The sequence below is a fragment of the Canis lupus genome, chromosome 33, assembly GCF_048164855.1.
Source record: "Canis lupus baileyi chromosome 33, mCanLup2.hap1, whole genome shotgun sequence".
NCBI lineage: Eukaryota > Metazoa > Chordata > Mammalia > Carnivora > Canidae > Canis > Canis lupus.
Genome location: NC_132870.1, coordinates 38,219,559 through 38,247,292, shown reverse-complemented (window position 1 = coordinate 38,247,292; position 27,734 = coordinate 38,219,559). Strand labels below are relative to the sequence as shown.

At 38.1% G+C, this 27,734-nt stretch overlaps 1 protein-coding gene across 2 annotated transcripts in view; it reads right to left on the bottom strand.

The window, feature by feature from the left end:
• USP53 (ubiquitin specific peptidase 53) overlaps positions 1-12,085 on the bottom strand; it is a 65,099-nt gene extending 53,014 nt beyond the window's left edge. The window contains exon 1 of one of the 2 annotated variants that reach the window (XM_072810126.1): positions 11,788-12,085. The gene's annotated coding sequence lies outside the window, so the exon portion shown is untranslated. Of the gene's footprint in view, positions 1-10,550; positions 10,681-11,787 lie in introns of those variants that run through there. The other variant, XM_072810127.1, reaches the window with a different exon arrangement.
• Positions 12,086-27,734: the final 15,649 nt, after the last annotated feature.

Here is a 27,734-nt window from a genome sequence, read left to right as displayed (position 1 = left end):
ATCTTCACAAGCCTGATTAAGGAAAGAAATGAAAACAGGTATATAAACACTAAAGAGATAGATAAATGAGAAATAACCAGAGATACATAAGCAACCAAAAGAACTGTAAAAGAGTATCACATAAGTCTTATGGCAAGGACTTTTAAAATCTAAAGGAATAGGTAATTTCCCAGCAAAACACATATTAACAAAATTAATCCAAGAAAAAATGGAAAACATTTTTACAAACTAGAATAATGTGGAAACAAAAGTTCTCCCATTGAAAAAGGCATCTAGATCAGATGGATTCAAAGTTCAATTTTATCTAAACATTAAAGAATTGTTAATTCTAATGTTATACTATTGCAGACCACAGAGAATATACAAAATTTCCCAAATCATTTCATGAAGCTAACACAACCTTAATATCAAAACTATATAAACCTCAGACTAATGTGACTTGGATACAAAACTTATAAATAAAGCACTAGCAAACATAATCTATCAGTGTCAAAAGAATAATGTACACTATTCAAAAGAATAATAATCAAGGAGGCTTTATTCCAGGAATGCAAATGTAATTCTATATTTACTCTTTCAATAAATATTTGGGAGGTTATGCAGAAAAGAGCTAACACAGCAAAGTTCCTAACAGCCAAAAGGTGGAAACAACCTAAATGTTCATCAACTAATGAATGGATAAACAATATGTGGTGTAAGTGTGTATGTGTGCATACATATTCATACAATGGAATATTATTCAGCTGTAAAAAGAAATGAAGTACTTTCACATGCTACAATATGGATGAACATTGAAAACATTTTGCTAAGTGAAAGAAGCCAATCAGGAAGGACCATGTGTCACAATTCCATGCATTCAAAATGTCCAGAACAGAGAAATCTACAGAGACAGCCCGTAGATTAGTGGTTGCTTACACTGGACAAGTGGGGCTATAGAGATAAGAAAGGAAGAGTGAGAGCTAAAGGGTACAAAGATTCTTTCTGAGGTGCTGAAAATGTTCTAAAATTGTGGTGACAGGTTTACCTTCCTGTAAATATACTGAAAATGAAACTGTACTCTTTCAATGAGTGAATTGTGTGACATGTGAATTATATTTCAATAGAGCTACTTAAGAAAAAAAAGAAAAATACAATATAGCAGCTCAAAGATTGCTATCCTTAGAAAAGCCTGCTCACAAGGTTTTAGGCTTTTGGAATTTAAATTTTTGGGAGGATTCCCACTACAAAAATAAGTGAGAGTTGGTCACTGTGCCCAAACTGTGCAAACAATGTGGTTTATCCTGAACACCTGCTTTCGTTCTGGAAGTCTGGAATTCTGATAACAAATGAGGTAGAGGATAACTATGTGAACCACTTCGCAATAAAGACTCTACCACTGAGTCTCTAAACAGCTTTCTGGTAGATGACATTTTACAGATGTCACCACAATTTGTTGCTGGAGGAACTCATGTGTCTCATGTGACTCCACTGGAAGAAAATTATGAAAAACTTGTGCCTGATTTTCACCAGATTTCCTCCCATGATCCTTTTCCATTTGCTGATTTTGCTTTATTTCCTTTCGCTGTAATTAAAAAAAGCATAGCAGTAAGTACAACTACATGTTGAGGCCTCGTAATTCTACAAAATAAGCAAACCTGGGAATGCCAGAGACCTTGGAGACCTCAACACAGGGATAAAATCAAAATAATTAAGAGGCACTTTGTTTCTTTCAATCAGCTGGCAAAAACTTAAAAGAAACAGTCTTGGTGGAGATAAATGGAAAGAGCTACTTTCCCTTATTGCTAATTAAAAAATGTAATTATACTATAATACCCTTGTAGCACTATTATATCAACCTAGCAACAACTAAAATTAAAAATAAACATTTTAATATAAAATCTGAGAATCTATGCCTTCTCCCCAAAAAGCACTACCTTATTGAGATATATATAGTTGGTCAGTGCAATAAGTAAGAAACAAAATGAATGTCCAGGGGATTCCCTGGGTGGCTCAGCAGTTTGGCACCTGCCTTTGGCCCAGGGCACGGTCCTGGAGTCCCGGGATCGAGTCCCGCGTCGGGCTCCCTGCATGGAGCCTGCTTCTCCTCTGAGTCTCTCTCTGCCTCTCTCTCTGTGTGTCTCTCATGAATAAATAAATAAAATCTTTAATAAAATAAAAATTGTTTACAAAACGAATGTCCATAAATAGGGACATAATTATATAACAGGTGTTTTGAATGACAAAGGCAAAATACAGAAATGTACTATAATCCTATTTTGGTAAAATAATATATGCAAAAATATATATGCTTCGTATGAACATCTGAGCAAGAAGGAATGTGTATACATCTTATTAAAATGGGGATGGACAGCCAAGCTTGAAAATAAAAGTGGAAAAAAAAAGCACGTACTAAAAAAACCTGTAGTATGTATATTATAGTTATATTTATGCATTATGTGTATATACACACAAAAATAAAATTAAAATGATATACCAGAAATATATACACCAAAAGAAACTTGATGTAGCAATTTTAGGGTCAGATAAAATTGAACAAAAATGTAACTGATCTCTATATGTTGATTTTGTATCCTGCAACTTACTGAATTCAAGTATTAGTTCTAAGTTTTAGGTAGAGTCTCTGGGTTTTCCACATATATGTCATCTGCGAATAACCATAGTTTTACTTCTTCCTTTCCTATTTGGATGCCATTTATTTCTTTTTTTTAACTAGTTGCACTGTTCCAGTGCTACGTCAAATATATGGTGAGAGTGGGCACCTTTTTTTTTTTTCTGATCCTAGACGAAAGGCTTTTGACTTTTCACAGCTGAGAATAATGTTAGCTGTGGGCTTGTCATATATTGCTTTTATTATACTGAGACATATTCCCTATGTATCAATTTTGTTGAGAATTTTCATACTGAAAAGATATTGAATTTTGTTAAATGCTTTTTCTGCATCTTATCTTTCCTGCTTTTAACGTGATTTATGACTTTTACTGATTTGCAAATGTTCAACCATCCTTGCATGCCAGGTATAAATCCAACTTGATCATGGTATGTGATACTTTCAGTGTGCTACTGAATTTGATTTGCTAATATTTTGTTGGGAATTTTTCCATCTATATTCATCAGGGATATTGGCCTGTATTTTCTAATAGTATCCTTATTTATCTTTGGTATCAGGGTAAAGTTGGCCTCATAAAATGAGTTTGGAAGTATTCCCTTCTCTTCATTTGAAAAGTGAATATTAAACTATAAAAACAAGTTGAATTGTGTACACCAAAGTCCTAACCTCCAGAGTTTGTGAACATTTGGAAATGGGGCCTTTGCAGATGTAATTGGGTTAAGATGAGGTCATCAAGGTGGGCCCTAATCCAGTAAGACTAGCAGTTATTATTAAAAGAGAAACACACAGAGAATATACTGTTTAATGACAGTCAGGGATTGGAGCAATACAGCTACAAGTCAGGGAACAGCAAGGATTGACAGCAACCACCAGAAACTAGAAAGGGGACAAAAGACTTCTTCTCAGAGCCCTTAAAAGAAACCAACTCTGCCAAACCTTGATTTTGGACTTCTAAGCCTCCAGAGCTATGGGAGAATAAAATTCTATTGTTTTATGCCATCCAGCTGGTTGTACTTTGTTATAGCAGCCCTAGAAAACTAATATAATAGCTGAAAAAGCCACAAGACTCTTTTGCTCTTTTACATTTATTGGGTTTTGATTATAAAACAGAATATTATATAGATTTCTAAAACAACATAGAAGTACTGCATAAATAAAATTAGAAATACCCATAATCCTACAGAAGTATAGAACTGCTGCTAATAAAGCTATGGAAACTATTCTGGCCTAGCCATCAAATTGTAATGTAAAATTTCATTTTAACATATTTTCACTAATAAGAAATACAGCAACTCAAGGATATACTGAAGACTTTTTACAGATATACTACAACTGTTCATCTAGCTAGTAAAAGTACTTAAGGTTTAATTTTCAATAACTAGATAGTAAGGTAAAGATGCATAGCAAGTTGAAACAATTAAAAATCTAATTTATTATAGAAATATCTTCACTTTTATAAGATGAAGGATTAAAGAAGATATAATTGAAGAATAGATGTCCTTTGATGTACAAAACCACTGTCAGTCTGCAATTGGAGGTACTGGAGAAAAGTATACCAGAAAATTTATAAAACAAAGACAGGAAATGAGGTTAAAGTAGTAAGAATACACTGTACCACCACCAACAAAACCAGCAAATTTTAAGTAATCTCCAATGTTCTTCATTTTTTTGCATTATTTCTTTTTGTTCAAAAAAAGAAACATGTTTTGTCTTCTGGTTTTTACCTACTCATTAGTTTCCAGTGGTAACTAATGAGAGAAAGATATGAGTTCATGTATATCCAGAATATAGAGCATGAACATTAAAAACAATGGGTTTTAACAATCTGTTCTGAGATACATCTCCTGAAGAGGATTATGCCAAAGCATGCATAATCTAACATTTCTTTGCCTTAACAAAGTGCAAAAGTGGATTCTAGCTTTATCTATACCTTCCTTCCCCATCTCAGTTGATGGTAACTTTGTCTTTCCAGTTGCTCAGAACAAGTATCTTGGCATGATCTCTGACTCTTCTTTCTCACATATTTCTATTAGAATGTGACCAATTCTCATCACCTCCACTTCTATGCTCATCTTACCTATCTTCAAATCTTACCTAGATTGCTAGAATAGCCTAATTATCTCCTAGCTTCTACCCTTACCCTTCAAAACCTATCTTTAGGAATAGACAAAAAAGTCCTTCTAAAATTAAATCATAATGTCATACCTCTCCCTATAACCTTTCAGTGGGTTTTTATTACATTCATATTAAAGCCCAAAAAGTCTTTATAATGGTCTCCAAGGCCCTGTACTGCTTGCTAAAGTAAAAATAATTTTCTTCTATACTCTCACAGCACTTGAGACCAGACGGGTTTTTCCACAACAAGCCATTCTCTAATTCTCAGTCAATACCAACAGGGTACCCTGTCCTACTATATAACTCAGTTTTGACACTATCTAATTGAAGGTAGTGTCAGAACCCAAGTCAAGGGCTAATTCCCACAAAACCATCCCTCCCACTTTAGACACTGATCACATGTCCCAATTATCACTTGTACTTCTGGTCAATTGCCTATAATTTGGGGGTTCCCACAACCTTTTCCATGGATGATTAATTTGGTTGATTTGTTAGCATGGCTCACAGAACTCAGCTTACTGACTAGACTTCAGGTTTATTTTTAAAAAATACTCAGAAACAGCCAGATGGAAGAGATGCATAGGCAAAGTATGTGGGAAGGGCCATGGAGTGTCCATGCCCCCTCCAGACATAGTGATTAGCTCAACCTCCACCAGACTCACCTCCCTAGAGGTGAAGGAAGGTGGGAAAGCTGAAAGCTCAATTTCTCTAATCACACAGTTTGTTCCCCTAGCAACCAGCCCCCATCCTCAGGCTATCCAGGAGCTCCTAACCACAGTCATTAGCACGCAAAAAACCATCACTTCCAGAAATGTTCCTAGGGTTTTAGGAGCTGTACGTCAAGAAATGGGGCCAGAGGGATGCCTGGGTGGCTCAGTGGTTAAGCGTCAGCCTTAGGCTCAGGACATGATCCAAGAGTCTCAGGACTGAGTCCCACATTGGGCTCCCTGCATGGAGCCTGCTTCTCCCTCTGCCTATGTCTCTCTGCCTCTCTTTCTCTGTGTTTCTCATGAATAAATAAATAAAATCTTAAAAAAAAAAAACAAAAAAAAAGAAATGGCCAGAGAGCAAATATAAGTCTAAGTCTTACTATGTCACACCTGCCCATTCCCTCACCTCCATCTCTAACTACTTTGCCTTTACTTTTTCTATTGCTGTTGAATCAGACTCCTTATTTCTGAATATGCCATGCAAACACCTGCTTTAAAGCCCTTACTCTGGCTATTCATCTGCCGGGAATACACTTCTCCTTGATGCACACATGGCTTCTCCCTGGCTCCACCCTCATGATTGCTTTGTTCAAAATCACTTTCTAAATGAGGTCTAACTTGCAATCCATCACAACCTCCACTCCACACTCCCAATCTCCATGCCTGCTTGACCTTTTCTTTTCTCCTTGGCATTCATCATCATCTTATATACTATATAATTGACTTATTAGGATTATTATTATTTTGCCTCCCAAACACCTTAGGATGTAAAGTGAATTCCAGGCACGTAAACGAGTGCACAATACACAGTAAGTACTCATTAAATATTTAGTGAAGGGGATGCCTGGGTGGCTCAGCAGCTGAGCGTCTGCCTTCAGCCCAGGGCGTGATCCTGGAGTCCCAGGATCGAGTCTACATCAGGATCCCTGCATGGAGCCTGTTTTTCTCTCTGCCTAGATCTCTGCCTCTCTCTGTGTGTGTCTCTCATGAATAAATAAATAAAATCTTTAAAAAATATATTTAGTGAAGGAAGCTCAGGCAATAAAGTGAAACCTTAACCAACAAACCAGTGTTCCTAACAAAAATGACCTAGGCAATCAGAGTTCAGGACAATTTCCCTGTCTGGCAGCTAGGTCAAGGTCAAGACTACTGATTAAGAGGTAAGATTATTTCAGGCCTATACAGCATACTATACAGGAGGAAAAAATCTTAGGGTTCAAAGAGTCTACTTGCCTAAAAACAGGGAAGGTCACCATGAGAGGGGGAGTTTATTACACAGGCTAAGAAGTCTAGAAGAAGCCAAGGCATAAAGCATCTAGTGGACAAAGAATGCCCTGATAGGTTCTTGACAAAAACGGAATCTATGTTCTGATTCTGATCTCATGTGCCCCACAATTACTTATTCCATCTGATAAAACTTCCAGTAGCAGAGAACATTACTCAACTATTCAATCATTAAAATCCTATCAGTTACATAATCTATAATTACATAAAAGGTTCATAGTTATAAGTATCATAAACATTGTATGTAACACCTAATAAATGCCCAAAACATAGTAGCATTCATAAATGTAAGCTAATTATGATAGCAACAACACTATCTTTGAGGTAAAATTATTTTTAATAATATAAACAAACATTTGAATAGAAAGTAAAAGCTGTATCATGATATTTTATACCTCATTTTGCTATCTTTCCCCATTTCCTTAAACTGATTTATCAATCCTGACTATAGTCTTAGTTAGGTCAGATATATTGTACAATAAAGTAACCAATTTCTAAATTTTAATATGTTATTAAGTCATTCTTAGTAGAAAATAAGTGATTTCATCTACAGAGCTATCCTACTTTAAGAAAACATGAAAAATTCTAATTTATAAGAAAATGTTTGGGAATGCTTCATTTTACAAGTGGATTCATCACACTATTATTTTAAGCATTCATCTATAAACTTTTGGACTAGAGAAGGAGAAACTGAGTTAAAACGTTAGAAGGCAATGTATAAAAAATAAATGGAAAGTAACTGATATAACAATGTAAACAACAGAGATTTAATTTTTAAAAATTCAACCTATGTACAACTTTTCAGAAAATAACTCCAAACTTCCTTAACGACAGTTTTAATTCATAAATAACATAATCCATCGAGCTATAAAAAATAGCTAGAGGACCCAAAATGTACCTGAATATTGCTCTCATCCAGTCTCTGGGTCCCCTAGAAAGCTCCTCTGCCTGCCTACCGTCCTTTGTGCTGTCCATATGGTACTTTCCTTACACTTAGATGACGGTACATGTACCATAATCTCCACATTCCCTTATTCTGTCTTCCTGCTACAGCAACACAGTATATAGATCTTCCTATGATACAGATCAAAGAACAGTGGCAACACAAAGTAATAATCTGTCTTTTGATGGATTAGAAAAATACAGGTGTAGCATGGGTGACTGGGAAGTTGAAAGGGAAATGGGAAGAGGAGAAGCAGCTTCTTGCAAAGGCAAGGGTACAAGAAAAAAAAAAGACTATTTTATCTTTGGAAACTCAGTTCAGTTGGGGGAAAACTGGGAACAGCCAGAGATAAGGCTCAGATAAGGAAGAACTCAAATTTTTTACTAATGTCTTATTAATTTTTGAATCTCTAGTGTCTAGCATAACAATAGATCAATAAATGTTCATTGAATAAATTTGCTAAATCAGAAAATCACAAAAAGTAAAAAGGTTTCCAAATTTCAAAGGAACGGTATTTCTTCAAATTGATTTTTGCAGGTCAGTATTTACAAAATAGAAGTAAACAGAAGTTACATTTACAAAATGTATTCAAAAATATCAAACTGATTCAAAACTACAACTCAGATAACTGAAATGATAGCTAAGAGACTGAAATATGGTTTACGTTGCATAATATTTTATTTTCTGATGAATTACAAATATGAATATATGCAGCAACTTATCTGAAGTGACTTAATCAAAAACAAAAATTCTTCAACCAGGTGCAATGGTGTGAAGCAGTCTTCTGAATGTCAGAGACACTTTTGGTGGCTCTTCTAATGAGGCCTATGGGCTCCTCAGACTGATGTTTGTAAATGCATAAAATAAAATTCATAGGATTGAAAGAAAGAAAAAATCATAAGATCACAAAGAAAACCAATTATATTAAAATTCAGTTCTAATCACAGACCACAGCTCTAATCATAGACCCTGCTTTAAGAACTCCTGATAGAAGATATGGGTTAACTTAGAAAAGCAAAGACTAGACACTTCTTCCCTAAATAGTCTCTCTCTATATATATAATATTCCCATTATCTTAAGAGAAACTCATAACAACTTGCCAAGATTAGGATATCATATAAAATTATTTAAAGTTTAAATAACCTTTGGAAATTTTATCTGTGGTAGAATACGCTGCATTCATTTCTTGTTGCCACTATGTGCATCTTTTGTAACACAAACATTTCTAAAATCCTTACATCTGTATAAAATTAGTAACAACATATTAATGCTTCATTTGTATCATCACTAATCTCTAGCTAGTTCTCCAAAGATGACATAAATTAGTACACTTCTCTTAATCCAAGAACTCATGAGAACCAGTAGGCTAGACTGACAATCTTTTGGATCCTAGCAGACCTAGCACACTCTGGATTCAAAATACTTTTTTTTTTTTTTTAAGATTTATTTATTTATTCATGAGAGACACAGAGAGAGAGAGGCAGAGACATAGACAGAGGGAGAAGCAGACTCCTCACAGGGAGTCTGATGTGGGACTTGATCCCGGGACCCGGAGATCATGCCCCGAGCCAAAGGCAGACGCTCAACCGCTGAGCCACCCGGGAATCCCTCAAAATACTTTCAGATGCACTACATAAACGACCTTGTGGTAGATTGTCTTTGAGGTTTATAATTAAGAAACACCTTATAGTTAAAGCTGTCAAATAACAAGATCTGCTAAGTATTGTTATAAGTAAACGTCTTGGTAGGTTAGCTTCATCTACCACTTTACGGATTTCAAACACACTTTTGGAAAATTGTAGGGTAAAGCAAGCAACATCCTCCCTAGCATCATAAGTGAGTTCGTTTCAACAGAAAAAATAACTCTGATTTTGACTTTTTAATGTGTACATCATCCTAAAATAAATCAGAATTTTCATTTTTTAACTCTTTGTCTTACTAAAACAAGCTTCTAAATCATAATTCTGGGGAATCCCTGGGTGGCTCAGTGGTTTAGCGCCTGCCTTTGGCCCAGGGCATGATCCTGGAGTCCCGGGATCAAGTCCTGCATCAGGCTCCTTGCGCGTGGGGCCTGCATCTCCCTCTGCCTGTGTCTCTGCCTCTCTGTGTGTGTCTCTCTCATGAATAAATGAATAAAATCTTTAAATATATATATAAATAAATCATAATTCTGAAACTGTATTTCCTGATACTACAGTTTAAAAGAAACAACTGACACTAATACAAAAGACCTTGAATCATGTACATACTAAAATCATAAGAGTTTTTGAAAAGAGATTTTCTTTTTTTTAAGGAATAGAACTAGGTGGAGGGATCCCTGGGTGGCACAGCGGTTTGGCGCCTGCCTTTGGCCCAGGGCGCGATCCTGGAGACCCGGGATCGAATCCCACGTCGGGCTCCCGGTGCATGGAGCCTGCTTCTCCCTCTGCCTATGTCTCTGCCTCTCTCTCTCTCTCTCTCTGTGTGTGACTATCATAAATAAATAAAAATTAAAAAAAAAAAGAACTAGGTGGAATAGGGTACCCCCTCACATTAAAATAGCTATCTTTTTTTTTTAAAAAAAAAAACATGTTTTGTATCTTCTAGAGAAAATAATATTAATGAAGTGACTATTAGTGTCAATTTCTATGAACACTACACATTTATAAAAAGGTTTTAAATTGATAGAGAAAAAGGTCTGTTCTTGGTCACTTATTTTTACACTGTTGGAAAAAATACACATAGTAACCACCAATGGGTTTATGAACAAATTCAAATAAATCATTTTCATGGTTTATTATCACTAATCATGAAGGTAGGCAAATTGTTTAAGAAGCTCATTTTAAGAGTCTCTAAAATGTAAAACAAAAACAAAAACTGTATTTTTTCCAGACTATAATTAACTCTTACCTACAGTGAGTGTGTCTATTTGGAATTCTTAAGACAACGGCGGATAAATCACAAATTACTTTTGCAAAATAAGTTTTGTTCTTTAATTTCTCTTCCACAGGATGGAGGAGCCTAGGCCATCAGCAGGGAACTGAAAATAGAAAACTAAACTAACAAGCAAGCATCTCAGTTTAGCCAAAAGTACATTCGATCAGAATTTGTGTTAGCACTCGCTAACTCCTTTTAAATACTGAGAACTAACGATGCTTTTCTTTAAAGAACAGAATTAAAAGCGAATCTGAGTCTAATCACCCAGAACTTCCCAAGTTCAAACATCCTTCACAAGCAGCCTTGAAAATCCTTTGAGATATACACACACACACACACACACACACATATATATATTTTTTTCCCCCAGATAAGGAAACATTTTGGCATACTCTACTAACAAATAAAGCCTTGCAGTACATTTTGCAAGCATTAATCAGACTTCTGCATTGATACAGAAAACCCTGTAGCAGGATAACAAAACCTCAGAACATGCTCGGATTGCAGGCTTCAGAAAGCCTCCCCAGCACACCTGTACAAGTACTTCCTGTTACCAACGATGTTTAAAAGTAGTCTGATAAACGTCCCATAAGTCGCCGTTTAGAAGCTACACATTAACTTTGTAAATTACAACTACCACCCAGAAGCCACCAGCCCAAAGATTCTCACGAATCCAGTTCTCTCTCTTCTCCCCCCAGGAGCGCCCCGGAACCATCCGGACCCCTTTCAAAAGCTGCGGCTCGGGCGGGGCAGTGGCTGCGCCGCAGGTGACGGGCAGGGGCCAAGCCCAAGTAATATGCACAACCCCAACGCGCTAAGCGACCCGGCAGCCGGACTCCGGGCTCTGCTGGAGCAGCCGTCAGACACGCCTGCAAGGAACCGCCACGACCCGGTAAACACGGCTCCTCCTCCCGCCTCCCGCCTCCCGCCTCCCGCCTCCCGCACGCCTCCAGCCCGGCCGCGGGCATCTCCTCCGGGGCCGGGACCCGGCGAGGAGGAGACGGGAATGCGGCGTGACCTCGGGTGACTGAACCCGGGTAAAAAAAAAAAAAAAAAAAAAAAAAAGTCCTCGGAGCTGGGGGCAGAGGATGTCGCAGGGCTGCCAGGAGAGAGGCAAGGTCTGGGGCTGGAACGACGGTCTCCACTCGGGCCCGGAGCGGGGGTCGCAGGTCGTGGGGGCTCGATCCAGGGACTAGTTTTGGAGACTCACCTGGAGCTCTGCCCTCCTCACGAGCGTAGCGTGTGCGATCCAGGTGAAGAAATACGGGGCCTTCCACTTCCGCGGGGCTACCTCCCGCTGGCGCCCTCCGCCTCGAGCCAGCCCCGGCGGACACTACCAGCCGCCGCCGCCGCCGCCGCCGCCGCTCACCGGGAACTGAAGCGGAGGCGTCCGGCCTCGCCGCGCAGAGCTCGACCCCGCGCAAGGAGCATGCGCACACGCCCCAACACCCAGGGCCAGTCGGGGCAGCGGCACCTGCGATCAACAGGTCCCGGGAGACCCGCCCCGCTCTCCGCCCGGCGCCCGCCCCGCCTCCCCGGGGAGGGCCCCGCCTCCACGCTCACCGACCGAGCTGACCCCGCCCCGCCCTCGCCTTCCCGGCGTTCCGGACCCGGCGAGCAGTATTCCCGCGGGGGTTCGATGGGGCGCGCGATCCGCTTGACTTACTCCAAGGCGCGAGATCCCGCGAGAGCCGGAGCTGGCCCGTTTCCCCTCGGGCGAGAGCGGGGGCTGCGCTCGTGGGAAGGGCTCGCGCGGGGTGGCCGTCTCGTGGTGGAAGGAAGGAGGGGCTGGTTCTCCAGAAGCGGAGGTGATTGCTCCTGGCTTCTTGGTAGGTATATAAGGGATTTCCTCAGCTCAGGAAGGCGGACCCACCGAGGGCCGGGTTAGGTGTCGTTACCCGAGCAGAACCCTCTGTGGCGCCCGGCACCCAAACGGCGTGCGGACCCGCAGCTCCTGGAGCTCTCTGCGGATCCCCGCGGTCTGCTTGCCCTGAATGGCTTCCAGGGATGGGCTTGAGTGCATCTGCTCCCCAACCGGTGGTTCCGTGACTAGTAACAAAATGAAAGCTTGAATAAGCGTGTTGACTCGGTTAATAGTCAATTGTGGTTAAGGAACATTGGGCTGCCTCCTTACTCTGCTTTAGAACAGGTCTTAAGTTACCAGCTACTGCTGGGGAATTGGGCTGAGCTTTGTTTTGTGATAGTTTTTTTAAGAATAGAATTAAAAAAAAAAAAAAACAAAACAAACCCCACTGCCATCTTGAGTAGCAAAGATCCCTCCGTAAGTAGGAAACACAATGTCGGAACTCATTTCAAAGCTGGTACAGGTAGAACGTACAGGTTGTGACGATTTAAGTAAGCTTATAGGTCACTAAAAGTTTATTTGAAGAATTAGAAAGGGGAAACATCTTACACTGATATGGGTGCATTTTGCTTGAGACTGATGAGTATTTATTGAGCATTTGCTATATTCCCTTCACTGAATTAAGCGCTAAAGGAAATACAGTGAAAGTTAAGGCACAGTTCCGCCTTCAAGAAATTTTAAACTTCTGGAGGAGGAGCATTTTAAAAAACTGCATTAAAAAATAGGAACACTTAGGCAACCCCGGTGGCTCAGCGGTTTAGCGCCGCCTTCAGCCCAGGGCGTGATCCTGGAGACCCGGGATCGAGTCCCACATCGGGCTCCCTGCGTGGAGCCTGCTTCTCCCTCTGCCTGTGTCTCTGCCTCACTCTGTCTCTCATGAATAAATAAATAAAATCTTAAAAAAAAAAAAAAAGTAACACCATTAACTCTCCTCTTGGTTTCCCTGATACCATTATTTCTTGGTTCTGCGGTTACATCTGTTACATTTTAAATGTTTTTAAGGCCTTCGCTGTTCCCAAACTCTCCATTTTCTTTTGCTGTCTGACTTTACTGTTGTATCCTTCAGCAACCTCTTTTCCATCATGAACTTAGCTACTAGGTATCGCAGTGCACCAAGGACACCCAGATGTATATCTTAAGGTTAGACTATTTTAAGCAACAATATCTTCGTTTGGATATCACACAGATACCTTACATAGGTCTCAAATTTACATTGCTATCTTTAACATTCTTTATTCCTGATACCATGACTCTCTCCACCCATCTGGAAACTAGCCCATTTTCGTACCCTATTTCAGATAATGGCGCGTAGTTACCCAAATCCAGAAATCCTTGAGTACCCTTATATTACATTTCCTTCACTTCCTCTAACCTAATATCAAATTCTATTGACACTTATCTCCTTAAGTATCCCTCAAATCCAGGCTTCTTCAATCTTCACTCTCACTGTCTTGGTCCATCTAGTAATTAACACCTCTCCTGACTCATCTCCCTTGGACAATTGCAGTAGCCTCTTGTTATTTCCCACTGCAGTGCAACCTACTACATTCTATTAATAATTCGTCTAACATGAAAATATGATCGCAATATTCCTTTGCCAAGAATTTTTCAGGAACTTCCTTCACCAGCAGGGCCTTTCATGATCTGGCCTCAGACTGTTAACATCATCTGCCATTCTTGCCCGTCTACTCCACAGTAGCCATTCTGAACTCCTTGCTTTTCTGTGATCCTATCACATTCTTTCCAGATCCTTTGGTTCTCAGTTGAATTAAATACCTACCTCCTTGATAGAACCTTTCATAACTTTCTAAGACAGACTTGCCTTTCTTTCACCCTTTTTGGGACTTATTTCTATTATAACAATTATATTGCACTTTATTTATTTACAAATGTAGTTGACTAGTCAACCCCTATCTCCACTCTTGAAAAATAATTTGAACTGTGGATGATAAAGACTCATAGTATTTCCTTTCCTCATTTAGGGATTACAGAAGAATGCCCTTTAGTTCACCCTGCATGAGAATTTGACTAAACCCCGACCGAACACTTTGTTAATACTCGAAGTTCAAATTTTGGGGGGATCCCTGGGTGGCTCAGCGGTTTAGCCCCCGCCTTCGGCCCAGGGTGTGATACTGCATGGAGCCTGCTTCTCCTCTGCCTATGTCTCTGCCTCTCTCTCTGGGTCTCTCATGAATAAATAAATAAAATCTTAAAAAAAAACTCTCTACCACTTTTTGATATATCCAAGTACTGAGTTTTACATGATAGGCATGTAAAGGTCACAAGTTAAGCATCAAGAGGGCAGTCTGAAGCAAACAGATGGGAAAAAGGAAAATTGATACTGCTCTACATAACCCACCCAGAAAACTTTGTAGGTAGGAATGTGTTTTCCTGCTTTTAATAATAACACAACCACAAGTTTTAATAATAATTTAGCCACATGGTGGGAATAACTCCAAGTGGGATATTTCACCCTTTACTAGCCCAGTGATTGATGTATGGGCGATTTAGGCTAATCAGCATCCTTTCACAGGAGCTTCAAATTGGATCTTTTCTCTGGTTACAAAAGTAAAGATGGGAGCTAGCTCAGAGCTGCTTGTGGTAGTTTATGTTGCTATTTGGAGTAGGTGGTCTGAAAGAATAATATAGATAGGGGAGGAAGTGCAAAAGAGAAGAGAGTCCCTGAAAGTTCTCTATCCTCTTATAAAATAGGAAATTCGTGAGTTGAGTGCTCAGTAGACTCCTCAAAATGTTTAACATTTTGTTAAACATCAGAAGGTCAAATTCAATATCCTTAGCATCTTAGCCAGCTCTTCCTTAGCCAAAACTTGACTAGCCATACATCCCAATACTTCTAAGCCTCACCTATACCAGTGTTAACATTTGTTAGTTAACCACAGTTGGTTAGGCAGTGGCCTCCTTAATTTTTGCTGAGTAATTGTCAGCTTAGGCACTTTTATAACCCTTATATGTTATTTCACTTTGAAAGATTCTAATTTTCTTATCTGTAAAACTCTGATGAGAAATAATACTTACATATGCTGTCTTTTGATACTGCCCCAGATAAAAGCAAGTAAAGTCCTATACTGTGTTATTATGGCCATTAGTGCTATTATTATGATTACCAATAATACTGTTGCCATCAATGATAATGTAATGCTGTAAGAACTTATGTATTGTTTTTCTTGCTGTACTATGTATTTTATTACAATCTCAAAGATGTGGGAAGTTTTAGATTACATCTGGCCCATCCTCCCACTCACTCAAGGGACGTCTCCATCAGTGGTTAAGTTCTGTTCAAATATACTGACATGATAGAAAACTTGATGCTTTGTGAGGCAGCCTATTCCTTTTTAACAATAGCCTATTGCTTTTTAACAATAACTCTTAAGAAATTTTCATCACAATGAATTGAAATCTATCGGTAATTTCCACATGCTGATCTTATTTCTGTCCTTTGTAGCAACAGAAATCTATATTCTCTTCCATAAGACACTGTTTGACCATGAAAATACTTTTGTTTTTTCAAGCTAAAATTATTCAGATCTCTCAATTTTTTGAAGGCATCGTCCTACAAAGAATTTGTTTTAAGATTGATTGATTGATTGATTGATTGATTTATGACCGAGAGAGAGAACACAAGGGAAGAGGAGGGTCAGAGGAAGAGGGAGAAGCAGACTCCCCACTGATCAGGGAACCTGACTTGGGGCTCAATCCCAGAAAGAAGTCTGCGTGCGATTGCAGGTCTGCGATCATGACCTGAGGCAAAGGCAGATAGATGCTTAACTGACTGAGTCTCCCAGGCACCCCTTATAGTGAATTTTCTAAAGAATAATGATAATAAAATGAAATCAAACCTATAGTGTAAAGTAGTGATGAAATATAAATGAGTCAGAGCTATGAAAAATTAAAATACAAGTAGAATGTAAATGATGAGAGCCAAAGAACAAAAATATGCATGAGCCTGTAGCTTAAACTTGTTGAACTCTGATCTAAAATCAAAAATGGATATAATATTTAAGGTACCAGTAATAGGAAAACATTTTTCTGTCTTCATCTAAAATATTTTTTTCCCATGTGGGCCTTCCTCTCATCTAAGGAGGCTCCACTGGCCGTGGACTCATCAACATGTCCCTGGAAAATGCAGTAACAGGCTTCATATACATCCATGAAACTGAACCCAGGATGTACTTTTCCTGTCAACTTTTGAAAAAATATGACACCAAAAATTTTTTTTCAACTAGCCCAATTTCCGTTTATGCATAAATATCCTTTCTCCATGGGGCACCTGGGTGGCTCAGTGGTTGAACATCCCCAGGTCTGATCCTGGGGTCCTAGGATCAAGTCCTGCTTCAGGCTCCCAGCAGAGAGCCTGCTTCTCCCTCTGCCTATATCTCTGATTCTTTCTGTGTCTCTCATGAATAAATAAATAAAATCTTTTTTAAAAAAATCCTTTCTCCTTAATTTTTTATAAAACAAGTTTTATGAAATGTTTTACATACAAGGTTCTTTAGAATCTTAGAAAGGATCTTAGAAATTAAAGTCTCTCAGGACACCTGGGTGGCTCAACGGTTGGGCATCTGTCTTTGCCCCTGGGCATGGTCCCGAAGTCCTGGGATCCAGTCCCATATTGGGCTCCCTGAGTGGAGCCTGTCTCTCACTCCGCCTGTGTCTCTGCCCCCCCCCCCCCCGCCCACCTTGTGTCTTTCATGAATAAATAAAATCTTAAAAAAAAAAGAAATTAGTCTCTTATTGTACAGATGAGAAAACTTAAGTTCAGGGAAGTAAAGTTACCTAAGCTTGTGCTGGACACTAGTAGAACCAGAATTGAAACCCAATTCTGAAACACTTGGAATTGGCCTGTGTGAAATATTTTCCTTGAAATATTCTGAGGTTTCATAGAAGACAGTACTCTTTTGTTTCTTCAAGTGCAATGAGGGGCGCCTGGGTGGCTCAGATGGTCAAGTGTCCACCTTCAGCTCAGGTCATGATCCCAGGGTCCTGGGATTGAGCCCCACAACAAGCTCCCTGTTCTCTAAAGAGCTTGCTTCTCCCTCTCCCTCTGCATGCTGCTCTCCCTGCTTGTGTTCTCCTTCTGTCAAATAAATAAAATTTTTAAAAATAAAGAACAATTAAAGTTTTTCTATATTCAAGTATTGGTGATAAACATACTTGTCATCTTTGTGTCCTTTTGTTGTTGTTTTTTTATTTTTTTAAAGATTTTATTTATTCATGAGACACAGAGAGAGAGAGAGGCAGAGACACAGGCAGAGCGAGAAGCAGGCTCCATGCAGGGAGCCTGATGTGGGACTCAATCCCCGGTTTCCATGATCACGCCCTGGGCTGAAGGTGGCCCTAAACCGCTGAGCCACCCAGGCTGCCCCTTTGTGTCCTTTTGAAAGACAAGAGAAGGGGAATATAAGAAGGAAGTCCAGAGCATTTCACAAGTAAAGATTTTCTTTTTCTAAATTGTGATAACTATGGTTGTACTTTGACTTCTTTATGAAAAATACTAAGATATTTGGAAATTTACCAAACTTATTTTCTCACCCCTGGGAAGCTAACAAATCTAAGCCGCATGCGTGTACGCATAAACACGTGCGTGTGCACACATACACACTTTACGTCTTGGACTGACTTGTTTTTAAAATAGTTCTTTAAGAAATACAATAGTAGAATAACACCATATCTTTTGCTCCTAGCATATTGGCTGAAGCACTGAATCCAAAGGAAGTTGCCCTGGAGAGCACTTTTCTTTGTAAAGATGACAAAAATATTCAGGGCACCAGTGTTTTCAAGTTGAACTTCCTTCTTGAAATTCACTTCACAGTCAAAAGACATACAACATTTTAAAAAATAGAGTGATAAGATTGTTGGAAAATATTCAGTGGTAGAAATACTTAAAAGAATTATAGGTACATATAAAGCCGAAATTCTAAAGGACTAATTTTATTTTTATTTCTCAACTATTAGTGTTCTTGAGTCATTCATTTTCTTATCTATAAGACAAGCCCTAAAGCTGAAATTGTTTTTGGGGAAAACAATCAAACTCTTGGCAAATAATATCCCAGGAATATTAATATGTTAAAGACTTTGTACATTTTATTTTATTTTTTTAAAGGTTTTGTTTATTTATTTGACAAAGAGCACAAGCAGGGGGAGGAGCAGAGGGAGAGGGAAAAGCAGACCTCCCCCGCTGAGTGCGGAGCTAGACTCAGGACTCCATCCCAAAGTCCTGGGATCATAACCTGACCCAAAGGCAGACACTCAACTGACTGAGCTACCCAGGTGCCCTACACTTTGTACATTTTAAAATCAAAGTTTTCTGATTAAATTGTGTTCCACAAGTTTTGTTCTGTTGCTGTTTCAAATTCTTTTATTCTGAGTAACTCTATGGAATTAGTTGTAATAGTTTTAACATAATGAAGAAAAGCCATTTCAGTTGCTAAAAACTGTGCTGACATTTAAATTTCAAACAGCAGCTAGCAGTAGGTAGAACAATAGCTTTCAAACATCACAGACTGCAACCTAGAGAAAGCAGTATATTTTATATTATGATTCTGTTCTTATGGACATGTATAAAGCAAAATCAGTGGTTTCTTAAAACAATATTACTGTGAGTAATACACTCTGATATTTTATTCTTTTCTATTTCATTTAAAAATGTTCTGATCATAACCAATGAAATTGATTTCTAGACCCCCTAACAGAACATAATTATAGTTTGAAAGATGTGAGCAGGAGGTTTGTAATAGAAGGAGCAGTTCACCCTTCAGTATGATGTGGAAATTTACTGCCTTCCAGTTAGAAAAAATATTCTTTTGGTTTGACATTATCATATTAACTATTTTTCACTGATTAAAAACTTCCTAACATTAGGGATCCCTGGATGGCGCAGCGGTTTGGCGCCTGCCTTTGGCCCAGGGCGCGATCCTGGAGACCCGGGATCGAATCCCACGTCGGGCTCCCGGTGCATGGAGCCTGCTTCTCCCTCTGCCTGTGTCTCTGCCTCTCTCTCTCTCTGTGACTATCACAAATAAATAAATAAATACCTTAAAAAAAAAAATTTAAAAAAAAACTTCCTAACATTATAAAAAGGCTTTTATTCTTTAGCTCCACATTTTACTAACATTACCCCTATTCACAGTTTTAATTCTCTATGGTTAATGATAAGATGTACAAATTTATGTAAGTCTCTATCCATATAGTTATAGATAAATATGAAATCATTCCAGTATAACATCAGAAGTATGTGAATAGATGTGAATGACTATGCTCTCAACTGAGATAGGAGAGAGAGAATAAGATAGGAGGAGGAATATGAGATCAGAAGCAGAATTCTTGGGTCCTACTTTTAGATATGCAATGTGAGATTGAGCTAGTTTCTTAACTTCTCTAAGCTTCCATTATGTAAATGAGGGAACTGATCTAGAATACTTGAAGATAGTATCTAAAGTTCTTTAATTCTTTGATGGTTGTTTATTTAAACCAAAGAGAATGTTTTATTATCCTATTAACATAGTACTAGTAGATTATATCTGGCAATATAATAACTTGTTCTGTGCTTATTATGTTTAAAATATTAACGTCCTTTGCTATGCTAACAAGAGAAGGATTAAGTAAACATCAGGGTATGGAATTGTACAAATTGCATAGTCTAATAATTCGATAATTATAATCATTAACCATAACTGATACATTTATACATACATGCATCTGAGAATATGATGATTTTTCTGTGTTGCTATGTGTCTTCATCTGTCTGGACTACTATAACGATATCATAGACTGGGTAGTTTATAAACAATAGAAGTTTATAACAATCTTTCTATGTATCAGAAGTAAAGAATATTTTTCTTAAAGAAGTGTGGCCATTGTTCACATTTGACTTTATGTTCCAAAATAGGTGCTGATCCTGGAGTGCTGTATGGCCCAGAACAGAGCCTTGCCCAGGAGGCCTGGGACCTAAGGCAAACCGGCTATGTTGTAGAATTTTCATTAGCCCCGATTTTTCATATAGGTAGAATTAAGGTAAAATGGATATTAGAAAGTGAGTTTTAAAATTAAGCTTGAGAGTGAAAATTGGGAAGTATTCCCGCCTGCTTTTACAAGGTAACATGGAAAAGAAAAAAGATTATTTCAGGTACATTGCATTTAGGTGAATTTTTCATTATTTTAGCATCGGCTTATAGAGGAATCAAATCCTTCCTCTGGTTATAAACTCCAGATGCCTGATTTATTTAAGCAAGGCAGGAATTTCCCCCACTTTCCCACTCCCCCACCTCATCCCCCCCCCAAAGGGAATGGGAGTGATTGTTTTTATTCACCATACTCTAGAGATAATTCACCAAAACATTAGAATCCAGGGGCAAGGGGTGCCTGGGTGGCTCAGTTGGCTAAGCGTCTGTCTTTGGCTGAGGTCATGATCCCAGAGTTCTGGGATGGAGTCCAACATGGAGCTCCCTGCTTGGTGGGGAGTCAGCTTCTCCCTGCGCCCCTCATCTTGCTTGTGCTCTCTTTCAAATAAATAAATAAATAAAATCTTAAAAAAGTCTAGGGGCAATATGACTCTTTTTTTAAATTTCATTTTTAAGTAACCTCTACACCAACATGGGGCTCAAACTCACAACCCAGAATCAAGAGATGCAGACTCCAATGACTAAACCAGTCAGGTGCCCCAGAGGCAATATGCTCCTTGATTTGAAACTTTCCAAACAGGTCTATCATAAATAAATAAATAAATAAATAAATAAATAAATAAATCTTTAACAAAAAAAAAAAAAAAGAATTTAAATGAAAATCATTTTAGTTGGAAAAAAAAGAAAGGCTTATATAGCCATCAGTTCCATGGGAACCCCATTCTGATTGTGTGATGTGTTTTCTGAAGAGTACACTGATCAAGGAAAAGTATCCACCATATTGATTTTTAAAAATGCATAAGTGACAGGCTGCCTGGGGCACAATGGCCTCGCTATCCAAACAGGAATTCTTTCCCTCCTTACTTCAGCAACTTCACTGATGCCGGCTCTCAGCTTACCCCCAACCCGGAGCAGTAGGATGGCGCGCAGCAGGGTCTCAAGATTCTGCCAAGAACATCTTGCCATGACTGGATAGGAATCCCAGATAAAAATGCAAACCTTTGATTTGTTCACTTTGACATCTTAGAAAGTTGAATCACCATTGGAACAAAAGCTAAGAGAATTAAGAAACAGAAGGATGGAACTAACAGTTCTGTGCAAAACAGCATTTGACTTTTCATAAGACAAAATAATTTGTCCATGCCAGACCACAAGCTAAAGGCCTGGGAACTGAAGTGGAATGAGGCCCAAAATCAGCACTGGATGAGGAAGAAATGGCTGACTTTTACAAGGCATTTTTAAGTAAAAATTTTCAGAAGCACATGTTTTATAACAGACTGGCACAACCTAATTTTGCCATCACTTTCTCTATGGGGAGAATGGCCCTGGAGAGGATTTGGAACAAGCTTAGATTGAAACAAAAGATCAGAGCCCACCTGATCCACCCACCAGGGTGTCTGAGTTTCTATGGGAAGCGGTTGGTTTGGGAGCTCATTTAAGGAGGGCTCAAAAACCTGTAAGTGATTAGTGAAAACCTCTAGGTCCCCCACCTTTGTTATGCAGGCCCCTTGTATTATACCTGCACAGAGGCAGGCTAGGAGAATGTGGGCCCTGGTGAGCCATGGGCCATGTGGCTCTGTCCTGACTGTGGATTCCGAGCTGGCTCTCCTTCTGGCAGTGATAGAAAATAGAGCCCACACACTAGGAAAAAAAATTCTTAAGTGACATACAAAATATGTGAAGGCTAACAGGAAGTAAGACTATTCTATCAAGATCCAAAAAAGGCTATCTTAACTGCAATTTTGAGTCTGGAGAATGGAGCTAATACTAATGCTTATCCTAAAAAAGTAGTCAGACCACTTCAGTGTTTCTGACTATGTCTATATTTAATAAATTCCTTGCTTCAACATATATTAGTTCCAAATCAGATCCAAGTATATTTATCCCAAAGGATTTCAACATAACCTTTCATCTAACTTAGTTCTAAATGCCTTTGATTTCTTAGTGATGTTGATAAATTTTTATTATATTCATAACAATTGCAACATTTATTGGGCACTTACCATGTATGGGGTAGTATACTTTATAGTGCATTTTATTTTTAAGATACTAATATTATCCCCATAATTCATATACATTTATTATCCCATAATTCAGATACATTTATTCATTTAACAAAATTTTGTTGATCTTTACTATGTACCAGGCACAAAAGGGAGAGCAATTAATAAAAAAGGCAAAGTTTATGCCCTGGGAGAACATTTATTCTGGTGGGCAAGATAAACAATAAAGAAACAAATACATATGTTTGGTGGGCAATAAGAGTGCACCTTGCTGATGTCCAACAACATTACTGCCCAAGGGCCCCAGTTCTGGTGCACAGACCTCCATCACTGCATTCATGCCTAGGCTGCCTTCCAGTCTGCTCCCAGCCAATGACTGACTGTGACAGTGACACAAAGCCAGAACCTTTTCAGGGAAACACAGGGCCTCTCCTGCAGGTGACTTTGGCTCAAGGATCCTCCAGTAGATTTGCTGTATCTTTCCTCGACTGCATGGCAGTGTGGAACAAGTCAATGCACTTCCATTTGAAGTCTCTTGGCTCTCCCAACACTCTAGACTCTTTCCCCATATCACTTTGGAGGGCATTTTTCCTAATAAAATTTTTTCACATTTAACCCCATCTTGGCATCTGCTTCTCAGAAGATCCAGACCAACATATTATGTCAGAGAGTAATAAGTGCTACTTAAGAAAGCACAATAATGGGGCACCTGGGTGGCTCAGTTGGTTAAGTGTGTGACTCTTGATTTCTGCTTGGAAATCTTAGGGTCTTGAGACCAAGTCCCACATCAGGCTCCACACTGGACATGGAGCCTGCTTGGAATCCCCCTCCCTCTCAACTCATGTGTGCACTCTCTCTCAAATAAACAAAATCTTTTTTAAAAAAGTACAATAAGGTGTTAGAAATATATGTTCTGAAATAAGGGTGGTTAGGGAAGGTCTCAGGCAGAGGTAGCACTTGAGCCACATGAAGAATTGGAGAAAACTGACTTACAGAGTGAAGTAAATTGCTTGAGATTACATGATTACCATGTAACCATGATTACATTTTGTGGTAGATCAGCAGACAGCTGGCACCTTCAAAACAATCGCTTTTATGTTATCTGTAAGTAAATGATATAGAAAATGTTCTGAGAGTAACTGTTTGGGTGATAATTCACATTAGACAATTGTGTACATGTAGAATCAGAACTACTCCAAAAGATATGCCGAAAAGCCTGCAGAAAGTGTTGAATAACACAATTAATTCCTATCCAGGCAAACCTGTATTTCCCTTCAGCCTGCTTCATTCTGGCATTCCTTTTTTTGCCTCATTCTTTTATATTTATTTTGCTAGTGCTGCAGCTTCTATACTTGTTCTTTAATCAGCACTTTTAAAATAGGGTATGGCATTGAGTTTATCTTTTTTCCTTCTGACTTTTTCCGGCCCTATTTCCTGAAACATCTCCATCCCCTACAGTGCCTATGCTGTCACTGAAATGTGTTTCAAAATATAACACAATACAGAAAAATAAGCACATTCTTTTTTAGATCTGAACTATAACCTCTTAAAATTAGCATTTCCCCCCTTCCTGTCCATATATACCAAATCTTCCTACTGATATCACATTATATTGAGAAAGCAGAAAAAAATTCTATCGTGGGTTAAAATGTAGCCCTTCTATCTAAATTCAAATAGACACACCCTGTTCTTTATCTAAAACACCCAGCTTAAGCTCTGGAAATCTTTACACAACTTTACATATTTTTTTCTTAGTTCTGGGAAGTTTAATGTTTTTAAGTATTATAAATTTCCAAAGATTCTTTGATATATTTGTGAAGTGCTTTGATCAGTAGATTCCCTTTGCTTGTTCTTTGGGCAAAAGCTGGCACTCTTCCACCTTTCATAGAAAGCAAACAGCCCTTCTTCCTACAGAATAGAGCATGAGGAGGTCGAAAGTATTTTTCGTAAGAAAAGAAGCATTCAAAGCAATACTTTCCTAAGCTTAATAAAAAGCAGTTGTGGCTGAGAAACTGCAATGATGTCATGTAAGTTTTATCTTGCATAAGCAGCAGAGTGAGGAAATTCCAGAATTAATAAGTCTGCTGGTACAGCTGTGCCCGGAGTTGGAAAGTTCAGGATGTTCTTTTCATACTCACGACTGGACATTTTGCTCCACATTAGCCTTTGCAAGAATAATTGGCTCCCTACATTTCCAAGCTGCTAAAACATTTATAAATGGATCTATTTAGAAAATGTAAAAGTTTAAATGGATTCATTAAATGGCCACTTGGGCTCAAAATTATTGTTTATATTTGTCTTGATTCTGTAATGGCCAGTAATTAGTTATTTTTAATTATCAAGTGCTTTTCAATAGTGAATTAAGAAATGGAAAATCCTAACTTTGAGAAATTATTGAAGGGAGCAGAGTTAAAAGCCATGGTTTTTAACCATAGCTCTAGTTATTAATGTAACTCTAGTTATTATCAAGAGAACAATTGGCCAACTGATCATCAGGAAATTGGCTTACATAAAATAGGGGATATAATTTCATGATCCGGAAGTCTGTTGAACAGTATAATGGAAATTGAGAGACTATCCTCTAAAGTTTTGAAAAGTAGAAAATATTTTTCTTTAAAGGAATGGCTTTGGTGTATTATCACACTAGATGACTTCTTTCAATCTTGTGGTTTCTTAGTGTCATGCATTTCTTTCCTTTCTTTCCTGTTGGTTCTTCCTTTGCCTCTACAGGAGAAAGAAAAGAAAGATTACACAGATCAAAAGAATGCATGATGCTGAGCTGAAATGAGAAAATTTAATCAGAGTTTGCTTTTGTGTTTCTCAAATTTCAAAATTAAACATGCATGTTGCTTGCTTTATTGAGTTCATATTCAACAGCCTAAAAGCACAGCCTCCTTTGATCATGAGTGCCTGAGTGACTTTAAAGGGTGACTCTGAAATTATTTAGTTTATAGCTGTATTTACCCCAAATTAAGATAATGGAGATTTATTATTATTTTGTCTAATGTAATAAAATAGCTTAAGGCTGAATTTTATTCAGAAAGAGAAGATAAACAATGACCAGAGCATATATTTTAGATCCAGACTTACCGAGTTCTTCCCCTTCTGAGCTAGAATTAAGCAAATCACTTTAGTTCTCTAAGGCTCAGTTTTCCTATATAAAGTTGAGGTTATTTATAATACTTTCCTTGAAGGATAATTAATAAGAATACTTTTTACAAATGTTTGTTGAGTATCCTTTCTAAAACCATGAGTACAGTGCCTGGCATTTAGAAGTCCATCAACAAAAGTTATTTTTATTCTTTTACTTTTTCTTTTAGTTTTCTTTCTCCTTTATTCCATTTTTCATGTACACAAATGTGGCTGGAAAAGATGCCGCGCAGTCTGTCTGCTGTTCTAAATAGACTATCACATTTCTTCAGACTTTGAAAGATTTAGCTGTTTTTCAGGTCAATGGAAACCTATTCAGAATTCCTTTCAAATTCTTGATTGTGTAGCAACCAGAGTGTGAAATTTTGGCATTTCTAAAGGTGTCAGACAGCTGAGCTAGAATTAATAGACACTTCCAGGAAAGGAAGAAATACAATAGTGAACAGAGAGTTATTCCATCATTTTCTACCCAATCTTAAAAAAAAGAAAAAACACTTAAGATTTTCCCTTTATAAATACTCCTTTATGGTGCTGGGGGTGGTGGTGAGTATTGTTCTTTAGCTAGCATATTTAATTGCTGGGCCCCCTTTCGGTGTTTGATAGAATGGTGACATTGAGCATACAGTTTAATTATTTGGAGATAGTTGAAATCATGCAATAAAACTTAATTTAATGAGAAATAGTAACTTGTTTCAAATTGCTAATTAAAACTAAATCAGGGGTGCCTGGGTGGCTAAGTGGTTGAGTGTCTGCCTTTGGCTCTGATTGGGATCCCAGGGTCCTGGGATGGAGTCCCTCATCAGCTCCCTGCAGGAAGCCTGCTTCTCCGTCTGTCTATGTCTCTGCCTCTCTGTGTGTCTCTCATGAATAGATAAATAAAGTCTTTAAAAAAACCCTAAATCATTTCATCATAGTGCGTAATACAATATGACTAATTTTCATTTTTTAAAACATTAAAAATGGACCCACAATGGCATATTATTATTTTAAAACAGATAAACATCAAACTTAAATAAAACTAAGTTATCTTAAAGATATATTTTAAGTTATACAAATTCTCTATAATTTCAGTATGTATTAACACAATATTTTGATATTACTACTTTCTAGGGATTGCATTGTTTCATTAGCAATTAAAAAATTAAAAATTTCTCTGCTTACAAGACTAGAGGATGATTAAAACAACCACCAATTCCAACACTACATATACAGATTCTTTTGTAAGTATGTAATGTTGTTATGTGGCATTTTCCTTACTATCTACTCTCCTTCCTGAACTTAACTCTGGTGCCTAGTTTTCTATGGATGAAACACTCCTTCTCTGGCATTAACATCTATCACAGAACTCTTAACTGAATTGAAATAGGAAAAAGTGATACTTATTTTTACTAGCTCTAATGAGATCTACTCCCTCAATCATATTTCAAGACATATCTATAACTTTATATTAGTTTGAATCTTTTATATCAAAATGTTCACATATCTCATGATTGTTGTATGCTACATAGCTTTCAGATGCTTTTGTGCTCTTTCATTTTTTTGTTTTTGTTTGCATCTTAGAGCATATACTCCCTACTATTTAAGGACTTAAGTAGAATTTAAAGATTCAGCAAAATAAAAAAAGCTACTAATTCAAATTATACATCTCTCTCATGTACATATATATGTGCATGTATATGTATGTTAGCATATATTTTGTTATTACTGCTCAAAAAATGCATACATAAGGTTGAACCTGATCAACACACAGCTTTGGGATTTATGGAGCTTAAATTCCAGGTACACCCTGGAGAGAGATTAAGACTAGTTTGACGTTCATTGAGTCATTGTCTCCCTGTCTCCTTGACTTAATACCAAATGAATACAGTAACCCAACTATCTTTGGAGAATGTCATCTGGAATAGCTATCTAGTGATTCAATGCTGGTCAAAAAATACAAAGCAGTTTAGAAATTCTAAGAATGGCTGATGAAAAGGCTTTATCCAGACATGCTGTTTTATCT